Below are 13,971 nucleotides of genomic sequence, written 5' to 3' on the forward strand. Positions count from 1 at the left end.
TCTCTTCACATGTCTCCCTGGCAGGTCATCTCTGTCTCTTTACACGTCTCCCTGTCAGGGCCTCTCTGTCTCCTCACATGTCTCCCTGTCAGGGCCTCTCTGTCTCTTCACACGTCTCCCTGTCAGGGCCTCTCTGTCCTTGAAAGCTTTCCCTGTCAGGGCCTCTCTGTCTCTTCACACGTCTCCCTGTCAGGGCCTCTCTGTCCTTGAAAGCTTTCCCTGTCAGGGCCTCTCTGTCGCTTCACACGTCTCCCTTTCAGGGCCTCTCTGTCTCTTCACACGTCTCTCTGTCAGGGCCTCTCTGTCTCTTCACACGTCTCCCTGTCAGGGCCTCTGTCCTTGAAAGCTTTCCCTGTCAGGGCCTCTCTGTCGCTTCACACGTCTCCCTGTCAGGGCCTCTCTGTCCTTGAAAGCTTACCCTGTCAGGGCCTCTCTGTCGCTTCACACGTCTCCCTGCCAGGGCCTCTCTGTCCTTGAAAGCTTTCCCTGTCAGCCTCTCTGTACTTGAAAGCTTCCCCTGTCACTCTCTCTGTCCTGGAAAGCTGTTCCAGTAAAGCCCTCTCTCTTTTTAAACGTTTCCCTGGCAGGCCTTTTCTGTCTCCTGTAGAGAAGCCCCTCAACGCTCACACCAGAAAAAATACAACCCACTAGAGATAAAACGGCCAGTACACCTCTTGCAAGGAGAACAAGGTTTATTCCCATAAAAGTCAAGAATGCAATAGCAAAGAACTCTGCTTCCACGGAGCGCTCTGGCAAGGTTAGCACAAGCATCAGGTTCTAAAGGTATAAAGTGTCACAGCTGGCGCACATCACATAGGTTACAATTCCACTTAGCTTGTTGGTGCAACCCTAGACATAGGTGGCCTGCTCCATAGGGGATGCCAGGCCATTGGTCCCAGCTTCACCTGTCCGTTTTCTTGCATGTGAGATCCTGCTTTGTACATCATCAAACACTGGGCTCCTAATTGTCAATTATAAAAAAACAATTCAGCACATCTCCTATCTGTGGCCTAATGTGCACCTGGTACTACAGACATGGGCGCAGAGGCTACTGTCGAGGTCACACTAACTCTAAACTCTGCTCGTTCCCAGACGTGCTGGCACCGTGCCAGTTCTTCCCACCCAGGCATAAATGTGTTACTTTCCCACCCTGGCACCTTGCAACACAAATTACAGAGAGCCCGCGTGGGGTGAACTCTTTCTGCTATGACCTTTCTGATGGATTAACACACTAACAGTGTTATGGTCAGTGGTATGGGATTGACCGATACACTGGAATGCTGGACGGTGCATCTGAGCACTATAATGTAGGGTTTAGACTGGTGAAGGTTCGTGGCTTGTGCCCTCCGTCACATGGGATAGCTTTTCGTGAGGAGCTCTCAGGCCTCTCATGGCCTTGCAGGGCGCATTCCTTAGATATGGCCATAGGTCCACCCCTATGGGCACCAACTGCCCCGTATGGGTTTCTCGAATCCCTACATCAGACTCCTATGTTTATGCTTTGTGCAAAATCTTTTGGGGGTCTGGGACGATCGTCAAGCTCCCTAACAATCCCCCCTTTTGTTAAATCCAAATGAATGGACTCCTATGCCAACCTCAACTTCTCTTCTTCCTGTATTCATTCCCATTCCAATCTTTCAGCTTCCTCATACATTTGTGTCCCCTTCTTTGGTACCCATGGTTTATATACTGATTGCAAACTCTCTCCACCTGGGCATACTGCTCTGGGGTACACGTCATATAAATGCATCCCCATCTCCTGCAATATCTACCCACTGCTCGTCATAATTTTTTAGATTTTATGGGGGAACAGTGACAGTGCCTGGGGTAGAAGACACTGCTCTAATGTAACCATGCAGGGTTTGTCAGGGTCATCAGTTCGTACCTGGCTTTCTTTTGTACCGCGTGGTGTGCTATGTGCCCCAATTGAAACCATCATTATTGCACTGCTCGGCACTGCCTTGGCACAGCATCGAAGCCCCATTTGGCATGAGCAGAATATCACCAGCACAACCACCATCACTGGTACCAGTACCTTTACGATCGCCCCCATCCATGATGATGCCCCTGAGAACAGGTCATCGAATCAGTCACTTCTCTGGATACTGGCCTCTGTTTGCATGTGCTTGCCGAGGGTGTGCAGGGCCTCTATTATATGTCAAAGAGACCCATTGTCAGAACCGCTTGGGGTTATGCACATACAGCATGAATACTCAATCTTTTTGCAAACCCCACCTTCCATGGCATTAAGCAAGTTCAAGACATAATGATTCTGTAACGTCATCAGCCAGATAGCCTGTGTCTCCATCTTTATGGCACTGAGTGCATCCTCTGTGTCATTTGGCGAGTGTATCACTTCCCAGCGGACGATTGGGAGCCACTTGGCGTTGGCTGCTGCTTGTATTTCTGCCAGTAACAGTGATGCAAGAAACGTCTCTTTCTGGCTATACAGTCTGTACTGGTTTGGTATTTCTTTGAGCAACTGTGATGAGTCTTGAGACAAATAATTGGATCTTCTCTTCCTCTGTAATTTTTCTTTCTTCTCCTTCTCTGGCAGGATGCCGAATATGGGCCACTGCGGCGGGACTGTGATAGGGACATCCATCATAGGTGCTGGTGTTGGTGTGGAAAGCCCGCCTGGTCCCACTATCAAGTACTCTTCAGGGACCACAAGGAGAGTGGAACGCAATGAGGCCAGCAAGCAGGTGCCCTTCCATAGTGGCGGGAGGTGCAGAAACATCTGCTAGCTGCAAATCCAATAATTGTCCATTACTGCAGCTGTGACTTTTTTTGAGGTCTGGGATGTATAACATCTTGTTGCATTTGCTGTCGGCCCCTACAAAGAGGCTTTCTTCATCGTAAAATCACAGTTCATATTCTTCTTGCTTTTGCGCTTTCACTGGTTTTTCCATTGCTTCAATCCACGTGAGTTTTGCCACATGCTCATTCCAATAGTCTCTGCATACAGCATTCACCTTTTGGATCACTTCTTCTCCGAATCCCACGAGGCCTCTTGCCATGAAGCTCATTGTAGTCTCCTGCCATCTCTTTGCCACAAATGTTACGCCTTCCAGCTTCTTGTACGGCCTCTGTAAACACTGTGGGATGTTGGGATTCCAGGCACATTGTTGCTCATCAGGATCCATCAGGGCAAGTTGCATGCTACGTGCCTGGAAAGTATTTCGCAGCCTGCATAATGAAAGATGGACCAAACATTAGGCCACCAAGAGTGTACCTCTTGCAACATTAATACCTCGGAAGAAGTTTTTGACAAACGCGCAATCTCTTGGGAACAGCTGTAGTGTTGGTGATGTCGCTGAGGTAGATGCAATGCTGGTTGTGTCTTCCGACCGTGATGGCGCTATCTGTTGAGAGACACATTTTAGGGCTTTTGTTAAGGCAGAAAGATAATTGGGGTCATTACGACCCAGGCGGTAAGTACACCAACTTTACCACCATGGTGTAAACTATGTTTACACCATGGTGGATGCCGGATTTACCGCCCCATTCCAAGGTGGGTGGGGAGGTAAATCCCCATTTCCCATTTACCCTTCCCCATTCCCATTTTTGCCCCATAGGGCATAATGGGAGTGGGGAAGGCGCTAATTACTGCACCGTAAATTACGGTGCCGTAATTAGCACCAAGGCGGTTTAGCGCCATGGATTTTAACGCCTGCTAAAAGCAGCCGTTAAAATTGGAATCAGGCGTTAAGGGTTAACGACGGCGTTAACCCTTAACGCCTGAGTTGTAATGAGGCCCAATCACTGAACTCCTCCCTTAGAATGGACGTAGCCCTGTGAGCATCCAAAGCTTTTCTGATGGGATATAGGGGGGCGTGCATTCACCTTCCGGTTACCACCTCATGAGGTGATAAATGGTGATCCTTGCAGGGCTGCGTGCGCATACTGAACAAGGCCAGGGGCAAACAGTGCAACCAAATCCTTTTAGCTTAGAAAGTTTGCTATTTAGCAGATTGCTTATATGTTCTACAATCCCGTTGGCCTGGGGGTGGTAAATTGTGCACATCCGATATTTTATGCCCAGTAACGCTGTTATTTCCTTGAATAGCTTTTAAAGAAATGGGTGCCATTATCAGATTGCAAGACATCAAAAACACCCCATCGAGGGAACACCTCACTCACTAAATATTTGACAACGTATTTTGCATCGGGATGTGCACTAGGACCAGCCTCGACCCATCGTGAAAAAGGACACACCACAACTATAAAATATCTTGACCCATTACACCACTCCCCCGTATACACGTAATCGATCTAGAGCTCTTTGAATGGCCCAGTATTTCAGGGCAAGGTTCCTCATGTCGTTCTTAGGGTGTGAGCCATGCTGTGTGTCTGGCAAGTAATGCAGTTTACCACCATAGTAGAAAGAACCTCCTGGAGGTTGGGAACAAACCAGGCCTCCTGTATGTCTGCAGCAATGTGTTGTTTTGACAAGTGTGCATGATAGTGCAACTGGTCAAAAGCAATTAGCAAGAGTCTGTTCAGCATAACATCCTTGCCTGTACTTTCTTGACGCCATAACAAATCTGTGGGGGTCCGCGTACACCCTCTTTTCTTCCACAACTCCTTCTCCTCTTGGGGTGCCTGTGTCTGTAGTTCAATAAGCTGAGCAATTGGGAGGGCCCTGTATGGGGCTGGCAACTGCTCTTGTCTGTTTGTTTCCGGATACTCTGAAATGACAGCCACAGGAATATATGCAGCTAGTTTGGCTGCAGCATTTGCAGCGGCGTTGCCAAGAAAATCTGCGTCTGTGTCATTGGTATGGGCGGTGCATTTGGCGTCCACCGTGATAGAGGGTTGGGAGAGTGCATTGATCAATTTATCTAATAATGTGGCATGTTGTACTGGGGATCCATCAGCTCTTCTGAACCCTCTTCTTTTCCACCTTGCTAATGCTAATCCTGAATGCGCTGTTGTGTTCACATAGACAGAGTCAGAATAGTCACTCAGCACCCCTGGGACGCAGGCAGCACTTCAATGAGCGCTATAAGTGCTGCTGCTAGGGCTGAATAATGCTTTGGTTATGGTTTTTGCACCACCACCTCACACTCCCCGTCTACTAGGCAGACCACTGCCACACCAGTATGTCTCATGGCCATCCCATGATCAATAGTTGCTGACTCATCAACAAAAAGAACCCCTCCACCGTTTGGGCGGGCTGTCTTTTGGTTTTAGGATGTCCTCCTCCTCTCCCTCAAAAGTCACACAGTCATGGTTTGCAAGGTCTTCTTTCGTACATAATTCTGTCAAAAAGGTTGCCGGGTTTACTGTCTTGCACCTTACAATATGGATGTTTGGGCTGGACAAAATGACCTCATATGCGGATGCCCACTGAGTGGTCAGCGTTGATTTTGACTGCTCCAAAATGACGAACACTGCATGCTCCACACACAGTGTCACGGAGCACCCCATGTGGCCAGGAGGATAGCTCAAGGGCAAGACGTTTGTCTTGGAAGGAAGGTAACGCATAGCAACACAGGTTCGAATCCCGTTCTTGTGCATAGAAACTGGTCTCCGGTGTTATAAAAGAACAATTATAATTATAATGGTAATAGTGGAGCTTTTTTTCAATCACGAAGGCAGCCGCAGTGAGCGCCTGCTCGAAAGGGAACTGTACCTGCATCACTGAATCCAACACCCTGCTGTAATAGGCTAGTGGCTTTTGGTCCATTGTGCTTTCTGGGTCAGTACTGCTGTCATCATCTGGCCATTGGAATGGGAGAATATGTAGAACTCTTGTGTGTAGTCAGGGTCACTAGCACTGGGGCAGTAGAGAAGTTCTCCTTTAATTAATTAAAGCTAGTAACCATGTTCTCTGTCCAAATAATCTTGTTGTCAGTTGTCTGTGCCTCTTTACGGGCCTGCAATAGGGACCAGGTGTATGCTGCATAGTCTAAATCCATGACCTACGGTAATTGCACAACCCGAGGAAATTCTGCATTTCCTTGACAGTCTTGGGCTGGGACGCTGCGCACAGATGCAGTGCGTTCTGGGATGATTTTCTTCCCATGGACTGAATTCAATTGGCTCAGCTAAAGCACTTCCTGGAGACAATATTGCAACTGTACTTTGTATACCTTGTACCCTTTGTATGTCAACAGCTGCGTGAGGGCGATAGAGTCGCTTCGGCATTGCTGTTCACTGTTACTGCACACTAACAGGTTGTCCACATATTGGATGATAGTACTGGGCACTTAGATGTTCCCTAAATCAGCATGTAGTATCCAGTTAAAAATACTAGAGGGTTCGCAATACCCTTGTGGTAATCTCGTGTGCTTGAAACGCATTCTGTCATGTGTGAACGCGGTAACACATTGCAAGTGTGGGACAGGGGTATGGAAAAGAAGGCATTCTTCAAATCCACCACAGTGAAATGGGTTGCCTGTTTTGGGATGCTGCACAAAAGGGTCATGGGGTTGGGAACTATAGGAAATACTGCCTGTAGAATGTCATTCCTCAGGGGGCGGAGATCCTGAATCATCCTCCAACTTCCCCCCTTTGCCTTTTTTATCGGGTATATAGCCATATTGAATGGGGAATTGGAGGTCATAAGAATCCCCTGATTCAGGAGTGCGGTAATGGTGTCTCGTATTCCCTCTTCTGCTTTTTTTTTTAGTAATAATAATGATTTATATGTATTTTGTTCACTTTATGAATGTTTTACAAAAAACACATTTTAACACGATAAATATCAGGTAAGATTGAGTTTGTAGGTGTTTATGTGAGACTCCCACCACCGGTCCATAACTCTGCAGTTTTTCCAGTGCACAATAATTGCAGGCCCAATCATACTTTTTAATTTTATTTATGAAAATATGCGTAAGTGCTTTGTAATGGGTACTGGGTACCCCTTTGAAATTCCGGATGCCAACCTATTTGTAGGAAGCACCCCTTGTTTATTCTGCAGTGCATTTTGTTTTTTTAGGACTCTCTGCGTGTCTTCATAACTTTTCCCCAACATGTCCAACAAGGGACATTGTGGCTTACTCTTTGATTTGATATAGAGCAAGCCTTGATGGGTTTGCGCCTGCGCTCTAAGTGATATCAAGCACAATTCCAGTCCCACGAAAGCTATCAGGGTCGCTGGTGGGAGTCTCAGTATCTTCCTCCAAAAGAGGCCCTCAAGGACCCCAAACCAGGCCAAGTCTGCCATTTCTAAAGCTTCGAGTCCGTACAGAATTGCAGGTATGAAGCACTGCTTGTAAAGCTTCAGTATGCCCTCTCGTGTGTATCCTGAGGAATCCCTGGCAAATCTATTCATAATGTGTGGTCATTGTCTTGCCTTTCATCTCCTGCCCACAAAGATCAAGTCATAGGAGCCTCTGGCTGATAGTTCCATTCCCAAATATGGGTAACTGCTCACGTATTTTAGGGTACCCACTACAAAACCCAGTTTTATTCCCTCCCCCCGGCTATAACCATCATTTTGGTCTTATTCTGCTTCTTTGGATAGTGGATATTGCTTCACTCGGGGCAACACTGCACCTGGTCTGAGTGTGATTGTTACGGGGGTCCCTCCCTTCAGAAACCCTACATCGTGGGCACTGGTCGTCCATAACCTTTCAGGGACCTGCTATAAGTCTTTGGCAGTAAATGAGGGCAGAGTACAAGAGCCATCAGTGAACATTGAACCTTGCGATACTGCACCATGATCTCACAGCCAATGCAGATAGCCAACACTATTTCCCCATCATCAGCCCGATCCTCAAAAATTCTGCCTATGTCACTTCTTTTAGGGGTACCGTTGGCTCAATACACAATACGGTGTGCCACTCACATCCAGTGTAATCTGTTCCCACTACAACAATTCTTTTTGTCTTGGGAGGATAGCTCAGTGGCAATGCGCTTGCCTTTGAAGCAAAACGATGCGGAGAAACACAGGGTCGATCCCTGGGTCCGTGCTTATAAATCTCTGGTTATTAAGTGAGTTATAAATAACCAACTATAATTATAATTACCAACCACTGTAGATCCAATGAGAGTATCGTCCCTGCCAAAAGCTCTGGGGTCACAACTGGTCTCAAAATGAAATCGGATTGTACTCGCCAACCATGTCCAGTTCGGGATGGCATTACTTTCAGGTATACGGCCACCGTATGACTGGTTCTGTGGTGCTACTTGTGTTGGGGCGTTGGCCGGGTCCGGCAGTTGCGCCTGTGGGGACCATGGTGGTAGCTGTGTGTATGCTTGATGTATTTCGTATGGGATGGACGAGGGTATTGAGGGTGTGGGGAAGTGCTGTTGTTGTTGTACTGAGCCTGCGGGAGTGTGTGGATTGTACCCCGTTCCCATTGTGCTTCTACATTCCCTTGCAAAATTATCCCACTTCCCGTATCCCCAGCACTGAACTGGGCCTGCCCTCCTCTCAGCCCAATTTCTCCAAATCCACCCCTGCCCCCTCTACCTCCTTGGAAACTACCTCTTCCACATTGCTGACCCCCATAATACCCGTCTGAATACTATGGTTGAGGTCTGCTGCCCAATTGGCCTTGTCGTCTGCGTGGCCGAAATGCTGCTATTCTTGTGCCCATTTGTGCTGCAGCCTGCTCTGAGGGCTCTGTCTGTGTCACTGCTGCTGCCGCCCCTTCAGCTGCTATTTTGCAAACTTTTTCGGTACCAGTTTTGCTTCCTCAGCCTGCGTGCTGTTTGCTTTGATCTCTCCTTATTTGTTTACAATGATGCATTATTATAGTTTGTATCTCAGCCCACACTTTTGCTTCCACACCTACGATCTTATCTTCTGCGAGTTCTCTGATAATCCCCTTTCAGTAACAAAGTAGAAAAGCGAAACTGATCGGTCCCACTAGTCTCCAGTCCCTTATCATCCCCCATTGTTTATTGCATTATGGACTGCAGATCCAGCATGCCAGGATATGCTCACCGCAGTGCGTCCCATACCTGTGCTCTGGTATTATTGAATGGTGCTCCATCATGCGTATCATAATCTATTGTCACACTAAGATATCCCGTCCTGGCCCAAACATCTCCTGCCTGGTTCCCCACAATTGCTACAAGCAAACTTTGTATGCCCCCCACCGCTAATGGTATTCTTGCTGTTTGTTTTTCAAAAGTGTATATCCACTTCCCAGCCCCTGCAGTGAGGAGCGGTAGTGCCTTAATAAGGTTGTTCTTATCCATGTGAGCCCAAGGCATGTATTATGCCCTCTGCAGGCCTTTATGCAGTATTGGTAACTGCGTTCCCATTCCTCTTTTTCCCTTTCTGCTATCACTTCATTTTTCCTCACCACTGCTGCCTGCCAAAACCTGCTCGTCTGTGGGCCCCACAAGCTCTTTACTCGTGGGCTAACCACTGGTGCCTCCTCCTCATCCTCTGCTTCATCCAGTGTGCCCAACTCCTCCTCCCGCAACTCTCTGTTCATATCTCCTCCAACCTCACTGTCCCATAATGTAGGCTCCCCGCTCATCACTCTTCTCCTCCTCAATGTGTATAGCCTCGATTGCCATGCTGTCTAGTCTAAACAAAATATCTCCAGCTCTCCACTCATCCAGCGCAAACCCCGGTTTACTCCCTTCTTCCTGGCGGGCCTGCCTTCATGCTAATTCTGCTTTTGCGGCCTGCACAGCTTCTTTCAATTCCTTCTAGGGTTTCCCACCTGGCGGCACTGTAGCGTTAGTGTTTGTTTGGCATTTTATATAGGGTGGTGGTAGTGGTGGGGGCAGGGAAGTGTCAGGTGAAGGCACATATGTTGGATTTGTGTATCCTGTGGTGGGAACGGTTGAGTAAAGCCCTGTTTGTGGTGGGGGGTGACTGTGTTCCTTCAGGTGCTGTTGACCTAACTATATTCGGGACTGGGCTGTTATCACACTGGCACTTACACTCATCACTATCCTCTATGTCCTCCGCCATCTACCACAGTTCCAAAATCTCTTTTCTCCTTTGAAGTTTCTTACCCTTGTATTTAGCAGCTAAACACACACACGTGTTCCAGTATCCCCTTGTTATTCGTACATTTCTCTGGCCATGGGCAGAACATCTCCCCTTGTGTCTCCACCACCCAGTGCTTGTGATATTTCTCAATCGTATCCTTATACAACTGCAATGCACTACACATGTACTCCAACTGAGTCATTCCCCCCATGTTGACAATGGGCCTCATTATAACCCAGACGGGACGGGGTTAACGGTGCCGGTAAAGGTGCCGGTGCCGTCAACCCACCAGACGTGCAGAGCGTGTCCCGCGAGGGGAGGAGGGAGCAAACAACGGGCCGCTCGTAATCGGCCCGTTGTTTGCTCCCTCGCCCATTCCCATTCAGCCCTATGGGGCTGAAATGGGAATGGGGAAGGTCTGGGTCCGGGTTCCTAGAAGGAGGAATTACCGGGCCCTCCGAACTCGGAATGGCCCATTAATTCCTCATTCTGGGAACCCGGACGCGATTTTGGCGGCAGCTATGCCGCCAATAGCGGCATGGCTACCGCCGAGGTCGTAATGAGGCCCAATGTTTAAATTCCAAAAATGTCAAACCCTTCTACAAACAAATGACCTTTGTCATCAATAATCCTGCCAGTCCTTCACTTCCCATTCTCCTGTCACCCCCAACCAGCACTCCCTACCCTACTGTTAGGGAGAATTCTCATAAATGTGCCAATTCCTCCCACCTTGGAGCCCTCCAGCTCTTTTGCTAAACTTTGGGGCTTTGAAATTTTCAATTCAATGGGGGTCACTACGAGTTTGGAGGCAGCCATGGTGCTAATAGCACCATGGCTGCCTCCAAACCCGTGTTTGAGTCCGTGGTGTGGGAATGGGCACTTACCGGGACATTCCGACCCTTGCGGACCCGGTAAGTCCCCGTTCCGAAAACCATTCCCCATTCCCATTCGAGCCCCCATAGGGCCCGTTTTTAGCTCCCTGGTCCCTCAACGGGTCCCGCTAAAAGCGGCTTGTAAAACCAGCCGGCCCTAGTGGGACCCGCTAAAGAACCTCGGAATGCGGCGGTAGGGGGTTAACAGCACCTGCATCCTTATCAGTGCCGTTAACCCCCTACCGCCATACTCGTAATGACCCCCAATGTGTTTTACTCTTGTGTTTCCTCTGGTTATGGAGTCTAAACCACTCCATAGGCATCATATTTTCATGTGTGTCACACAGCACCCTCAGTGCTGTGGCACATGGAAACCTTTTCAGGCTTCCCAAGGTTTAAATACCTTCTCTGGGATAAACTACTGTTTCCCAGAGAAAGCAAAGTGAAATTGACTTTACTTGTCTCTTTAAATTCCTAGACCCAGCATACCCTAGTATCCCCTATGTCCAGAAACTCATGTAGCAGTCAAATGCTACCCTTTCCTCTCGAAATGGCTGGTGGCAGTGGATTTACAATGAACTACCATGATTTTTCCTGACCACAAACACCAGTAGCGTTAAATCGCGGGAGCCATGTTTTTCAAGATGGTGTCTGAGTCCCCTTTGTTTAAACAGGTCCCGGTCTTCTTTTTTCGCCATTTCTTTGTGGAAAGATCCTTCTAGAGTTTTGCTCTGCGTGCCAAACCAGGTTTGGTTCCTTTGTTCATTCGCCTTTGGTGGGCTTTAGGACTGAACACAGACTCTGGCACTTGAGTGTCTGGGGTCGGCAGGAAGTGAGGGAGGTGCCCGGAACTCCCTGTGCTTAGTCTCCTAGGAGACCCACATGCACTCTGGTATGATTGGCTGGCTGACTGCCCGGCAAGGACAGCCACCCTGCTGGGTGAGTGACAGCTAGGCTGGAATGAATGGGAGAGAACTGAATAAAAGGCGAGTCTCTTGGCTTGGAAGGCAGAGTTGACCACTGGAACAAAAGAACCGAAGACGAGCTTGAAGAGGATGGCTGCTGCAACTCCTGGATAGTTGGTTTGCCCGGTAAAGCCCTGCTGCAGGTCCGAATCGCCAAGTTCACCTCGACAGAGAAGCCCCTTCAAGGACGACTTCTCCCTTGGAGTTGGTGGTACCAATCAACTCGACAGTAAGCCACCTGGACACCTTATCTCGGAGCTGGTTGAATTTCCTCAGAGTACTGCAGGAAACCGTATAACCAGGGAGAGGGACACCAGTTTGTGTGCTTTACTATAGCTACCGGAATTGAAGATTTGCCAAGTGCCAGCTATTCGACCAGTCCCAGTGCAGGAGTCCCCCGTGTCCTCCCTCTTGTCCCCATGACTGAGGCCCAGGAGCAGTGAGATCTGCAGGAAGTGCCAGGAACAGAAGTCTTCAGCTGCATCTTTTTCTTCATTTGTAAGGTAAGGTCCTACGACCACTGGAGTGGTAGCCTCATCCAACACTGCTGGAGCAGTGCGCCGCCTAGGAGGGAAGCTGGAGCTTCCTTCATCACATAGGCAGGCCACCCAGATATTTTGCCGAAACGCGAGAATTTAATACTATCTCGCCGTTCTGTAAAGGGCATTTACAGATCATCACTGCCGCAGCCCTCCATGCTGAAATCGCCACAGTCGCAACAGCACGTGTTTGCTGTGATCACTTCATCGCTGAAAATCTATTCTTCTGTTTTGCCTCGGCGCCATTCCAAGATGGCCGCCCGGCAACGCTAGGCACTCCCCATACTTGCCTGGACCCCTCTGGACCCGCCTACACTCCCATTGGCCACCCACTGCTACAATTGGGCCAATTGCAGACCGGGAGGCGTAAGCCGGCCTCTGCTCGAAGGCCTGCTCAAAGGCTGTATTCCTGTCCCAGCCTGTCCCGCCTTCACTATCCTACGACCACTGGAGTGGTAGCCTCATCCACCACTGCTGGAGCAGTGCGCCGCCTAGGAGGGAAGCCGGAGCTTCCTTCATCACATAGGCAGGCCACCCGGATATTTTGCCGAAACGCGAGAATTTAATACTATCTCGCCGTTCTGTAAAGGGCATTTACAGATCATCACTGCCGCAGCCCTCCATGCTGAAATCGCCGCAGTCGCAACAGCACGTGTTTGCTGTGATCACTTCATCGCCGAAAATCTATTCTTCTGTTTTGCCTCGGCGCCATTCTAAGATGGCTGCCCAGCAACGCTAGGCACTACCCATACTGTGCCTGGACCCCTCTGGACCCGCCTACGCTCCCATTGGCCACCCACTGCTACAATTGGGCCAATTGCAGACCAGGAGGCGCAAGCCGGCCTCTGCTCGAAGGCCTGCTCAAAGGCTGTATTCCCGTCCCAGCCTGTCCCGCCTTCACTATCCTACGACCACTGGAGTGGTAGCCTCATCCACCACTGCTGGAGCAGTGTGCCACCTAGGAAGGAAGCCGGAGCTTCCTTCATCACATAGGCAGGCAACCCGGATATTTTCCGAAACGCATGAATTTAATACTATCTCGCTGTTCTGTAAAGGGCATTTACAGATCATCACTGCCGCAGCCCTCAATGCCGAAATCGCCGCAGTCGCAACAGCACGTGTTTGCTGTGATCACTTCATCGCCGAAAATCTATTCTTCTGTTTTGCCTCGGCGCCATTCCAAGATGTCCACCTGGCAACGCTAGGCACTACCCATACTTTGCCTGGACCCCTCTGGACCCGCCTACGCTCCCATTGGCCACCCACTGCTACAACTGGGCCAATTGCAGACCAGGAGGCGTAAGCCGGCCTCTGCTCGAAGGCCTGCTTGCTCAAAGGCTGTATTCCTGTCCCAGCCTGTCCACGCCTTTCCTCGCCGTCGGCTGAAAACTCTGCTGGATCCTGGACCGGGCAATGCAATTTACGGTACTGTTAAATCCGCGCATTATCACTCTCCCTTGTGCGCTCTCATCTGGTGTCGCAATCCCCCTCTAATACCAGCTGCTTAAATGCAAGTCCCCTGTCTGCCCTTAAAGCCCTATACTGTATTGCCATAGAGTCACATGTACCCCGATCAACTATCTGCAGCCTCGTAACCCTACGGCCAAGCTCGCATGATTCACTGTGTACGCAGAACGCCTTTAAGGGTGTACCAAATGCCGTGCCCAATGATGAAATGACCTTAA

Source organism: Ambystoma mexicanum, chromosome 11 (genome assembly GCF_040938575.1).
Source record: "Ambystoma mexicanum isolate Mex_15411 chromosome 11, UKY_AmexF1_1, whole genome shotgun sequence".
In the NCBI taxonomy this organism is placed as follows: Eukaryota; Metazoa; Chordata; class Amphibia; order Caudata; family Ambystomatidae; genus Ambystoma; species Ambystoma mexicanum.